Genomic DNA, 13089 nt, shown 5'->3' with positions numbered 1-13089 from the left:
TTGTTTCCAACTCATTGCTATTGTGAACAAAGCTGCAATAAACATGGGTGTGCATGACAATGGGTTTTAAGTAGTTATCACAGGCAGTTATTTAAACAAAATAGGATATGGTATCAGTATGACGAAACCAGTCTGGTGGATCTTTTGGTTGGTTTGCCAATCAAAACCAAAGCTCTATGTTATTAAATAAATTCTAATTCACAGTAACCCTGTAGGGCAGAGTAGAGCTGTCCCACAGAGTCACCAGAGCTGTAAAGTTGTCTAAAGATTGTCATGTCTTCTTCTTGGTAATTCCAAATCACCAAGTTAGCCTTTCAGTTTGCACAGAGCACATAATCAATGCACCATCAGGGCTCCTCAAACTCACCAAATGAATGTAAGCAATGCATGCAGATGCCAACATTTTGGCAGCAAAAAATAACACCACATTTCTCATTAACATTCTTGAACGCCTGTGAAACTTCCGTCATGGAACTCAACGTGCTATTTTTATTGGAATTGTAAATGAAATTTTAAAATGCAGGCTGAAAATTCATTTCTTCATCTAAATTTGAGAGAGACCAAAGAAAGACAAAGACAAGTAGAGAGAGAGAAAGTATTCCAAAACATTGCTCTGTCTTATTATAAACTATAAATAGCTGCAGAGATTTTATTCACTTTCAAATGCATCTCAAGGTGACCTCTCTCTGACGACCTTCTTTTGAAAATCATTTTCTCTTCCATCATCTTTTGACAGTGGCTGATAGCCTGTAGAAGGGCATTTGGAGAAGCAGGAGGTTTCCTACCTGGAGGTGAGAAGGTGGGAAAGGTGAAGACATTGCTATTCGCCAGGCATGCCCTCTTTATTGTGCATTTGTGCGCAGCCTGTCATGTAAGCTCAACGCGGTGCTGCTCACAGGTTTTGTTCTCCCCATTTAACAAACGAAGTCAAGTGAAACCTCAGTCGCACTACTAGACAATGGCAGTAGTGGGATTTGAACCAGGTTTGACTGCACCCAGTGGCCATGTCTTTTCCACTATTACACCATGATTTGCCCATAATAAGTCCCTGATAAATGGGGATTGTTGGATGCTTTCCCAGCTTCAGAGTATCTTGTGCAAGATACGAGGGCTCATGGGATTAAGGAAAGCTGACGAGTTAATAAGCCGGAAGGCTGAAACCAGACCTTGTGTGAGCATTGGCATAAAGCCAATGCTGCTATTGGGGAGGTGATGGGAACAGTTCCCTTTTATAGAGGGACTGCTGTGAGCCAGAGGTTTTGCACATTGATTCTCAGCCCTCACAGAAATTTTGCAAGTTGAGTATTGGCATCCCCGTATTATAGATGCAGAACCTGCATTTGGAGAAGTGGTGTCATGGCTCAGGATTACACAGCTAGCAAACTGCAGTGCTGGGATTCCAGCTGGGCTGGCTGAGTCTAGAACTGTGTGCCTTTTCAGTTCACCACGCTGCCCCCCGCCCCCCCCACACTGATATGAGAACAATGGTCTCTATATTCTGTGTTTGCTATGGGTGGGGGAGGCGAGCTACAAGACATATTTCTAAAGTGGCAAGGAGGTTGTGAGCCCACTGCCCTGGATCTGACAGGCAGAGCTCAGCCTGTGGCCACCCCTGCACATGGGTGAGCTGGCCTCTTGCACAGACAGCCTTCCAATCGTGTGCATCAGTATTATCTCCATAGCGCCCTGGAGGTTTCACAGAACTTGTCAGCCGGTGGTGCCCCTCAGTATTATCATCCTTACCCTGTATTCACTCCTACGCTGGAGAAAAAGGGCTGGGATTAAGAGTCAAAAGCACCATCGTTGGGTACTGACACACTGGGTCACCTTTGAAAATGATGCTATCTCTCTGAGCATCTGCAACAAGGCGGGGGGGGGGGTGCTACTGATAAAATCTCCTTGTCATCTAGAAAAGTCACCTGGCAAGGAAGGACTGACCATGAGCAATCAATGTATGAAAACAATTTGTAAAAATGACAAAACATCCTGAACATAACTGCTCCTAGAAGCAGCATCTACTCCAATGTCTTGATTTCTAGCAGAGAAAACTGAGACTTCGAGAAGAAAAATGACCCTCTCCAAGGTGATCCAGTTTCACTTGTGTAAATGATGTTAAAGAGGGGAGAGACGCCCTGTGACCTTTCAAGACCACACGTTGCTGGCCTTCATAGTTTCTGTGGCTGTTTGTCATCAGTCTGCTCCAACTCTTGGTGACCCAGGGCTTGCAGCAGAAAGCATTGCCTGGTCCCGTGACACCTTCATGGCTGTCAGCTTGCTCTAGTCCACTGTTGTGGCCACTGTCTATTCAGAGGGCCCTCCCACCTACAGACTTATTTTCTAGCATTCTATCAAACAAAGCACGGGATTTTCATTGACCAGTATTTGAGAAATAAATCACCAGGCCTTTATTCCTAGTCTACCTTCCTCTAGACACTCCTCTCAAACCTGTCTTCCATGGGCGACCCAGTTGATACTTGAAATACCATTAGTACAGCTCCCAGCAGCACAACAGGATACAAAGCACACCTTATAATAAGAGACAAATGAGTTGGTGGGCAGATCTTCATAAACTCACTGTCATAGAGTTAATTCCAAATTATAACGACCCTATTGTGTTGTTGTTGTTGTTGTTATTTGCCGTAGAGTTGCTTGCCACTCATAGTGACCCTCTGAACTAAAGATCTTAACCTTGTTCTATCTTATACCTTCCTCACACTTCCTGACACACAAGAGCCCATTGCGGCTGTCACCATGTCAATCCACCTGGTTGAGGGCCTTCCTCTCCTTCTGTGACCCTCAACCCATCCTAATCACACTAGAGTTAGAGTAAAATTTCTCCCATATGATTTCCAGGGCTGTGAATCCTTATGAAAGCCAATTACATCATCTTTCTCTTGCAAGGTAGCTGATAGATTTGAACCACTAACCTTGGGGTCTGTACTCTCCAATGCTCAATCCACCGCACCACCAGAGTTCCCCAAGATCTTCCTAGATGGAGAAAACTACATCCATGCTACATGAAGGGAGTCCACAGGGAGACTGTTCAAAATATATTCTATAACTCTGTCCCATATCTCCCCCTTCTGGGAAGGATAGGCGCTCAGTGCCACAGGAAAAATTCCTGAGGCCAGAGGGAACCAGCACTGTGCCGTGAGCTAGCTCTTTGTTCGGACTCAAGGAGAACGAGAGACGCCTGCATCTCCCACCTCCACTCCCTACAATTTTCTCCACTTAAAATTTCAAGACCTTGCCCACGATATCAATCCGAGAGGTGCCCGACGTAGCTCAAGTTTAGGATGTGTGTCGCTGCAGCATTTCCTGTTCCTGTGGCCAGGTGGAGCCACTTGGAATTTAAGGGGCAATTTGATCCTGTAACTGTTTCCCTACATATTTCTGCTTGATTATAAACACAGCTTTGTGAAAATCCAGCCTCACCACAATCCCAGTTGGGCTGCGTCTCTGATTCAGAACTTGACTTTTCTTCATGGGCATAGAGCATCTGTTTCAAGTCAAGGACCAAGGCAAGCCCATCTCCTGTGGGGCTTGACACAGAGACCCCAGAAATAGGACTTGAAATCTAGTGTCCTGAAATAATTGATCTCCAAAGCAAGCTCAATTGCCTGGGCCTGATTCAAAACTTCTGGGTTTCTTTCCTAACCTGATTTCATTCCCACCCCAAGCCCTCTGACTTTGTTCCTTTCTTTCTCTGGCCTAATTCCTGGAAAGTAGAACTTGGAGAAGACTTGGGTCAACTTGGTTGAAGAAAAGGTCGTGTTTAAGGGTACACAAAGGAGGAGGTGGGCAGTAGGAGTTTGGTGGTCAAATTATCTCCTTCTGTGTGGGAAACCCAGGTTCAATTCCCAACCAGGGCATCTCGTAAATAATCACTATCTGACTTTCTGTGAAGGTTGGCATGTTGCTACAATGCCAAACACGTTTAAGTGGCGTTTCCAGACTAATGTAGACTAGGAAGTCTGACTATCTGTTTCTGAAAATAAGCCAGGAAAGACCCTGTGGAGCACAAAGGTCAAATCCCATTGTGCATAAGGTCGTCATCAGTTAGGAGTGACTCAAAAGCAGCTAACAACAAAAAGGGTGCAAAAGGATGAGGCAAGAAGTCAGATAGAGATGGCCAGAGATTGTAGGATTCCATTTACATGAAGTATTCAGAGTAGATGGAACTCTGGTAACTATCAACCAACCCAAAGGCAGGTGATCTGAATCCCCCAGCTCCTCTGCAGAAGGAAGATGAGATCTCCTCCCACGTGATTTACATGTGATTTTCAGCCTCTGAAAACCCACTATAGGCTCAGCGGTGAGTTGATTTCAACCACTGTAGGGTCAACTCTGTGTCGGTTTCAACTCAGCAACACACAACAACAACATTCAGAGGAGATAAATAGACACAGAACACAGATGAGCGGTTGCCTGGGGCTGAAGAAGGGAAGGCAGAAAGAGCAGTGACTGCCTAATACAGGGTCTCCTCAGCAAGCGTGGAGATGATGGTTGTACAACAGTGTGTCTTAAACTAGACTTTTATGCTATGTGGAGTTCACCTCCATAAAAAACAAAACAAAAAAATGAAGAACAACAAATGGATGAGAAAGTTCTTCAGTTTAAGCAGCACGCTGACTAACTAAAGCCGAGATGCTCTTATGATAGCACAAGACCTGTCCTCCTTTAATGCCTCTGTTTCTGACCTAAACTCTATCATAACACCCCACAAAGGTTCCCTGGGAGTATGGCTGAGAAATTGTGCTCTGAGCTAGCTATTAGTCTCCAAGGCTAAGAACGTTCTTCCTTTTCAACAAATCAAGTCAATTATGGACTCTTTTCTCTGATGGATTCTATTTTTTAATATTTTTATTATTATTATTATTACTATTATTATTAATGAAAATTTACAGATATTTTGGACTTCCATTCATTTATTGTTGCACTTTATTTTTTTTTATTGTTGCACTTTATTTTTAAAGAGAGTGACACTATCTAGTCCAGGAGCATAACATGAATTACAATAGAGAAAAATACACTGAAGGGGGAAAAATTTATCTGGTAATTTAAGATTCTTTGTCCAACTATTCAGAAGTGGTAAAATGTATATTTTTTTAATGTTAGCTGAGATTTTAAAGAACATTTACAGAGAACTTGGATTTCCATTCATTCATTGCTGCATTTTCCTCCCTATCCCCCACCCAAGTTCACTTTTCTCTTTGAAAAAAAAATTATTTAATTGTTGTACAATTCCCTCCCCACCCCTGACCCCCTAGTGTACTTTACTCTGCACCTCTTATTTGGAACTGCTGTCATGCAAAAAATACCTAACCATATATTCCTTTTAAACAGTTCTTTCCCTCATCTGTTTGAATGCAATGTACATTATTTATTCCCTCTTTTCCTAGTTTCCTTCCCAACCCCCATTCCAGTCCTGTTTTATAACATTAAGCATTATACAGTATCTTGTCCTTTTGTGACTGAGATATTTTACTCAGCATAATGTCCTCTAGGGTCATCCATTTTGTATAATATTTTATGAGTTCCTTGTTTTTCAGTGCTGCATAGTATTCCATTATGTGAATATACCAGAGCTTCTATATCCATTTGTTGGTTGATGGGCATTTGGGCTGTTTCCATCTCTTTGCTTTTGTGAACAACTCAGAAATAAACATGGGTGTGCATATATCTGTTTGGGTGGCAGTTTGATTTCTTTAGGATTGTTAATTTTTTTAACATGAAATTTATGCATGTTGGGGCTCCTGTTCTGCTACAAAGAAAGAACTGAATTTCAGGCAGGATTATCTGTCACTCCTCTCCTCCAAGGTTACATGTAAACTCCTGTCCTATGAAGGTACCAGTTCCTTGTTGTCACTAGACAGTCATGCTAGCTGTCAAGACATCTTGATACTCACTTGACCATCTGGCTGTCTGTTCTGACTACTGTTTTCTGTGTATCTGGTAAGTTTTCTCCAAGTTCCCTTGCTTCTTCTATGTTCCCTTTGAGTGTCTGGGAACAATTGGTTGCTTCTATGTCATGCTGACCCATGAAAATGAAGTCCAGGTAAGTCTTTGCTATTTTTGTCCCTCACAGTTATTCTGGTGTTTCTCCACCCACCTTGGGCATTAGGGACTCCTTAATTATGCTTCAGACTCAGGATACAGCTATTGAGTTGTGTCTCAAAAAACCAAAAAACATTGTGTTATAAATCTTAACCTCTATGCTGTGGAAAGTTGGACAATGGACATGAATGACAGAAGAAAAACTGGGGCCTTTGAATTGTGGTATTAGTGAAGAGTATTAAATATACCAGGGACTCCCAAAAGAACAAACCAACCCAAGCTTGGAGGAAATACAACCAGGGTGCTCCTTCATCTTACATCTTTTGGACATATTGTCAGTCTTTGGAAAAAGGCATCATGCTGGGAAAGATGGAAAGTCAGAAAAAAAGAAGAAAATCCTCAACAAGATGAATTGACACAGTGACAGCAACTATGTGGAGTCTGTGTTGGAGGTTGGGAGGATGGCACAGCATAGGCAAAGGTTCCAATGTGTTGTTCATACGGTCGCTATAAGCACATAACAACAGCATACCATGGAAGAAGTCCTGGTGGTTTGTTAGCTTAAGTGTTGGACTGCTAACCAAAAGATCATTAGTTTGAATCCACTAGTTGCACAGAAACCAGACAAAGGGTGATCATGAGACAAAATGCAATTGAAGGCAGTGGGTTTGTCTTTTGGAACACTTGTGGATGTAATACCGTTTGGTAACAGATTTTCTTTGTTATGCTAATGAGGGCACATCTGTGTAGCGTGTAAGGGTGTATTTTAAAGAGGAACATTTGAAATATAAGCAGATTAGTTACAGAAAAAGAAACAAATGGGGGAAAGATAGATGCCACATAGGCATCTGCAAAGGAGGAGTAGGGGAGGTCTGGCAGCCAAGTGGCAAGAAGCTGCACTGCAATCCTGAGGGTGTGGTTTGAGTCCACCAGATGCTCTGCTGCAGAAGGAGGGGCAATCTCCTTGTGTGCCAATCAGATCTGATTCGATGGTACACAACAAAGGACGCGGAGGTGGGCGGGGGAGTGCAAAGGAAAATTACCAGGCCCCCCAAAGCAAACAGAGAAAGCCTTTTTCTAGAATCAGATACCTGCATTTGGATCTCAAGACTCCTAAGGAGCCCTGGTGATTCAATGGTTAAGCATTCCACTGTTGACCAAAAAGTCTTCAGCTCAAACCACCATCCAACCTTGAGAAAAAGATATGACAGCCTGCTTCCACAAAGATTGTGCCCCTGGACACCCCATGGGACACTCCCTCGCTCTCCTGAGGGATTGCTATGAGTAGGAGTCTACTCAGTGGTGATTTGTTGTTACCAGGTATCAAGTCAACCACAACTCAGTGATCCTATGAATGACAGATCTGTTCAATGGCAATATTGGTGTTGTTGTGTGTCATTGAGTCAAAACCAACACATCACTGATCCTCTAACAGGTTTTCAGAGGCAGTTAATCACGAGAGAAGATTGTCCAACCTTCTCCTGCGGAGCAGTTGTTGAATTTGAACCGTGGTCTTCAGGGTCACAGCACAACTTCTTACCATTAGGCCACCAGAGCTCCCTGTCTGCTGTAGTGGGAAGTAATCTGGAGCAAGACACTGAGGATGAGAACAATGAATTTAGAGTCAGAACCTTTCCCATGGCATTAGATGTGAGTAGAAACTATAAGAAAATTAATTCCACATTGTTAAAACCACTCACTTTTAGTGGTTTTGCTATTGTTGTTGTTGTTAAGTGCCATTGAGTCATAGGCGACTCATACTGACCCTGTGAATGAAATTCCTCAACACTTGCATGACTTTCATCCTTGCTCCAGGTTCATAGGGTTTCCAGAGGCAAGCTATTTACGGAAGTGGGTGCCACTCCTGCTTCCAAGCTTGTTTTCTCACCGGGGAGCCCCACCAAACACTGTCCACCATGAGTAACCATTATCGCATTTGACACATCAGTGTCACAGTGTTCAGCTTCACAGTAACCACAAGTTACCTCTGTACAGCAGGTGGACACACCAGCACTATATGACCTAGAAGACTGTTTCACCAAAAACAATTAAAGACAGGTCCAAGGGCTGCAGGCCCCAGGGTCCTACAGGATTTTAAGCTACCACCTGCAGCAAGCTCCACAGGCTCCTCCATTACTTCCCCTTAGTTTAAAGCTCTGGGCCACCTACCCACTTTTGAAGGGCAAAAGAGCAGTAACACACAGCAAAAAGGACCCCAGAAACTTCCCTTGCCTTGACTACCACCAAGTTGAGCCACCATCAAGATGCAACACCACCATGTGATATAGAAGATCTCTAGGTATTTGCCCTTTTCACAAATTCAGCTTACAAAGTGAGCATAGGAGTCCAGATTGATATCAAATCCACATTTGATTTTAAAGCACAGTTACTTCCTGCTATACAACATTAGCTCTTTACATTTAAGGGTTTCTTACAATGACTTCAGCCTTTTAACTGCAGCTGGGGTGACAAACTGAAATGCTCCAACATTGAAGGGTCAGGGTGTTATAAATGGGATGCAAAAGCAGCAGCCTGTTGCTACTGATTAAATTGTGTATTTTAAAATATTTGTAGGAAGCTTGACCTGTGGATATAATACAGTTTGAAAATAGAACTTTGTTGTGTTGTTGAGTCTGACCATACTCAAGTGGTTGTCGTGGTTGTGTGTCATCAAGTCAGAACGTACCCATAGCTGACCCTCCAGTGGGTTTTCAGAGGCAGTTAATAGCACAGAAGATATTGTCCATCTTTCTTCCACAGAGCAGCTGGTGGATTCGAACCACATGCCTTTGGGATTGCAACTTCTCACTTCTAGGCCATCAGAACTCTCTAAATAAAGAGTGAATTCTAAATCTGATCATGGCTGAGCTATAAAAAGACCAAAATATCCCTAAATACACAGAGAGAGAGAGAAGAAGAGGTTTGTGAGAGTTACTAAGGAACCAAGGGTCACTCAGGGATACTAACAAGGAAGGAACTGACAAAACAGAGGCCCTGATTTGGACTTTGAACCTCCAGAATTGTGAGAAAATAAAATTCTGTTTTCTAAAGCCACCCTGTGGTATTTTGTTATAGGAAACCTAGATGCCTGTAGGAAAAAAAAATGTATCAGCCTGTTCTTGGCCTCTCTGTGCTCAGTATCACCCAACTTAATTAAAAGAAAACTCTGATGGCCTAATGGTAAGGAGCTCACTGACAACCTGAAGGCACAAGGTTTAAATCTGCTGGCTACTCCTCAAGCAATCTCCTCCTGTATGATTTACAGCCTCTGAAAAGCCATTCAAGTGTCAGCCATGAATCGATTCCAACTATATGGCATATAACAGCAAGTTAATTAAATCTCTTTTTGCCCATAGAAAACTACCAGGAAGGAATTAACTTGAGAGAGTTAAAAATACATCAGAAGTTACATAAAAATGAATATTTAAAAAATTCAAAGCAATGCATAAATCTAGAAAACATTATGCTAAGTGAAAGAAGTCAAATACAAAAAGCCACATATTGTATGATTCCATTTATACAAAACATACATAATAAGGAAATCCATCGAGACAGAAAGCATATTAGAGGTTGCAAGAGACTCAGAGAAAAGGGTAACCAAGAGTGATTGCTTAATGGGTACAAGGTTTGGTTTCTTTTTGGAGAGATGAAAATGTTCTGGAAATAGTAATAACAGTTACACAACATCGTGAGGATAGTAAAAGTCACTGAATTGTACACTTTAAAATGGTACATTTAGGTTATGTTAATTTTGTTATTGTTGTTATGTGCCATTGAGTCGCTTGCGACTCATAGTGACCCTATGTACAACAGCCCTAAACTCCGCTCTGTCCTGTGCCAATCGCACTGTCTCTGACACTCCCATCCCGATAACCCCAGTCACCAAATCAATCCACCTCATAGAGGGCCTGTTAATTTTACTTCAATTTAAAAAAAAAATGAGCATGCTTTGTGTTTTGAACTTAAGATTAAGATCATTTTCTCACAGATTGGAGAATTTAGGGAAAGGATCTATATTGAAACAAGGCTGGTGGGTGGTGTCAACTCCTAAACTTTCTTGTATCTTCTTACCTAACTCTACTGTCTTTATGACTCTCCTTCAAAATCTCTCTTTTTTTCCAAAATCCCTTTTTTAAAATTATGATTTGCATGAAAGATGGCAGAGCAAATTGGTTTTCCACTCAGCCACTGATACACATTTTTTTTGTAGAATATTAATTACAACACCCACAGTGCAGGATAAAGCACTATCCGAGCTTTATCCCCGGACACACGCTGCCCTTTTCATCTTACACAGTTGACTCACTAAGGAGTGGGTACCTCCCTGGTGTTACCATTCACCTTACAGGCCTGTCTATTGTTTGGCTGCAGCCAAAGGGATATTTTGTTACAGGTTCAAATAGTGACATAGGGCCATATAGTCTCACAGGTTCCACCAGTCTTTATCAAACCAGCAAGTCTGACTATTTTTATGGTTTTAAGTTTTGCTTCACACTTTTCACCCAAGCTGCCAAGGAAAACTTACTCTAATCCAATAGAGCAGTTGGCAATAGTACCCCAGCATGATTTAATTTTTCCTAGTTCAGATCACAGAAGTTGATGTTTGTGTGGTCCATCATTCCCTTGGATTAATTATTTATATATATCGCTGATTTCTTCACTCTTTTTGTTCCAGGTAGAGAGAGGACAGTATTTGAACCTTTGGTAGCCTCTCACAAGGTTTTAAGACTCCAATTCCCACTTACCAAAGTAAGATGCACAACATTGTCTTTGAGTACTATGTTGTTCCAATTGACCGTGAAGTCTCCAGAGACTATGATCCTGAGGTCCTAGGACCAGAAATTTATTCTTTCAATATGTTTAGTTACAGTTAAGAAGTTTTTATAATTTTGCCCTCTGCTGGCTCTACTACTTACGTGAGTATAGCTGTTGTTATTTATTATTCGTTTGTTTGTTTGTTGTTACTATAGAACCACCATATGAACAATAAATCTGAACCTTGCCCTGTCTTATGCCATCTTCACTGTCTCTGATACAGTGAAGCCCATTGTTACAGTCACTATGCCAATCCATCTTGTTGGGGATCTTTCTCTGATTCTCCACCTTTTTCAGCATGATGTCTTTGCCAAGGCCTTGTCTATCCTGAAGACTTGCCCAAAGTATGTAAAGTGAAGTTTAACCATCCTTGTCTGCAAGAAGTTTGCTCCCTGGCTGCACTTCCTTCAAGATAAACTTGTTTGTTCTTTTGGAAATCCATGAGATATTCAGTACTTTTCTCTAACACAATTCAAAGGATTCTTCTTCTTTTGCCATTGTATTCATTGTCCAACTTTCAGATGCATAGATAGAATTGAAAAAATCAATACTTGGACCAGATACATCTTAGTCTTTAAACTAATATATTGTTTTTGTTAGGTACTGCGGACTTGAGTATGACTCATAGTGAACTTCTGAACACTGTCCTATTCCGTGCCATCCTCACAATCTCTGACACACAGTCACTGTGTCAACTCACCTAGTTGAGTATCATCCTCTCTTTCACTGTCCCTCCATCTTTCCAAGCACGATGTTGTTCTCCAAGGAACAACTTCTCCCAGCAACATTTCCAAAATATATTTATAATATTGTCTTGAGAACAAAAAATAGGACATGGGGGCACAAGGCCATGAGAAAAGGGCCAGAAGAAGGAAGAATGACACAGCCTGTCACCACCCCAGAGTAGAAAACAGATAAAGAGCTTGTTGCCAATGCTCATGGTGCCTCTAGAGGCCCACCAGCAGCAAGAGGTTTGTTTATTCATCATTGACTCACACATTCACAGTTGTGGTGCTGAGGATGGGGTTTATTAAGGAAGTAAGTTGGCAAAGAATATCACCCAATGCAAATCTAGGTTTTAGCCCAACAATCCCAAAGCATAATTCTTTTAAATCCAAGCTCCAATTGCAGTCCAGTAGTCAAATACAAATCATCCAGCAAGGTTTGCCTCAAAGCAGTTTTAAGTCTGGTGACCTAGTGGTAAGAAATTGCACTGCAATCTCAAAAGCACATGGTTTGAATCTACCAGGTGCTCTACAGGAGGAGGGTGGCAATCTTCTTTGGTGCAATTAACAGCCTCTGAAAACCCACTGGAAGGTCAGCTATTAATCACTTCTGACTCAATGGTATTCAACAACAACAGTTGTAAGTCAGCTTCTCCTTCAAGTACCAGCAGGAACAGCAAGGCCTTTAGCTGTGGCCAGCACAAGTGCAAGAAGTCTCAGGTCACACCTTGCCACTGTCTCTACATGACCATCACCAAGAAAGAGTCTCACTCTCACCCTGGTCGTGCTCCAGTCTCCCTCAAGTTTTATTGTTCAAGTCTTGCTTCCGCAAGTCTTGCTCACCTCAAGTCTTGCTTTTATACTATAATTGCTCTTATACTAGTCCCACAACTGTTGATAATCTGAAAAACCATGTGTCTGCAGTGAAGGTAGCTGGAGACCAGAGGGAGCCAAAGTAATGGCTTAAAAAAAGCCAACTTTGGGCTAACAACAATTGCAATAAATGTAGGAAACTCTGGTGGCTTACTGGGTAAGGAATTGCACTGCCAACACAAAGGTACATGGTTTAAATCCACCAGCAGCTCTATGGAAGAAAGATTAGCAATCTTATGTGATTTACATCGGCTAAAAACTCACTGAAAAGTCAGCTATGAGTCAGTTCTGACTCAACTGCTAAAAATAATAACAATAATAATATGAATGTAGAAATATTCTCTGCCAAACCTATAGCCATTGAGATAGTCCCCTTTTACCCATTCTACCAGTCTGTCTAGATATCCATCCACTTATAGATTAATTTTTATTATTATTGATAGTGTGCTCAGGTCTTTCATTCACAGGGTCGCTATGAGTCGTCTACCACTCAAGGCACTCAACAGCAACAACAACGTAGTGCAGGATTGTGAATATAATAGTGTTTAACTTTACTGATTGTATAATTTATATAACTTCTCTTCTTATTCTTTTTTTTTTAATAATTTTAATGAGCATT

The sequence above is a fragment of the Elephantulus edwardii genome, unplaced genomic scaffold (genome assembly GCF_000299155.1).
Source record: "Elephantulus edwardii isolate Elephantulus edwardi_28Jun2011 unplaced genomic scaffold, EleEdw1.0 scaffold00033, whole genome shotgun sequence".
NCBI classification, from domain to species: Eukaryota; Metazoa; Chordata; class Mammalia; order Macroscelidea; family Macroscelididae; genus Elephantulus; species Elephantulus edwardii.
This window is presented reverse-complemented; position numbering follows the sequence as displayed.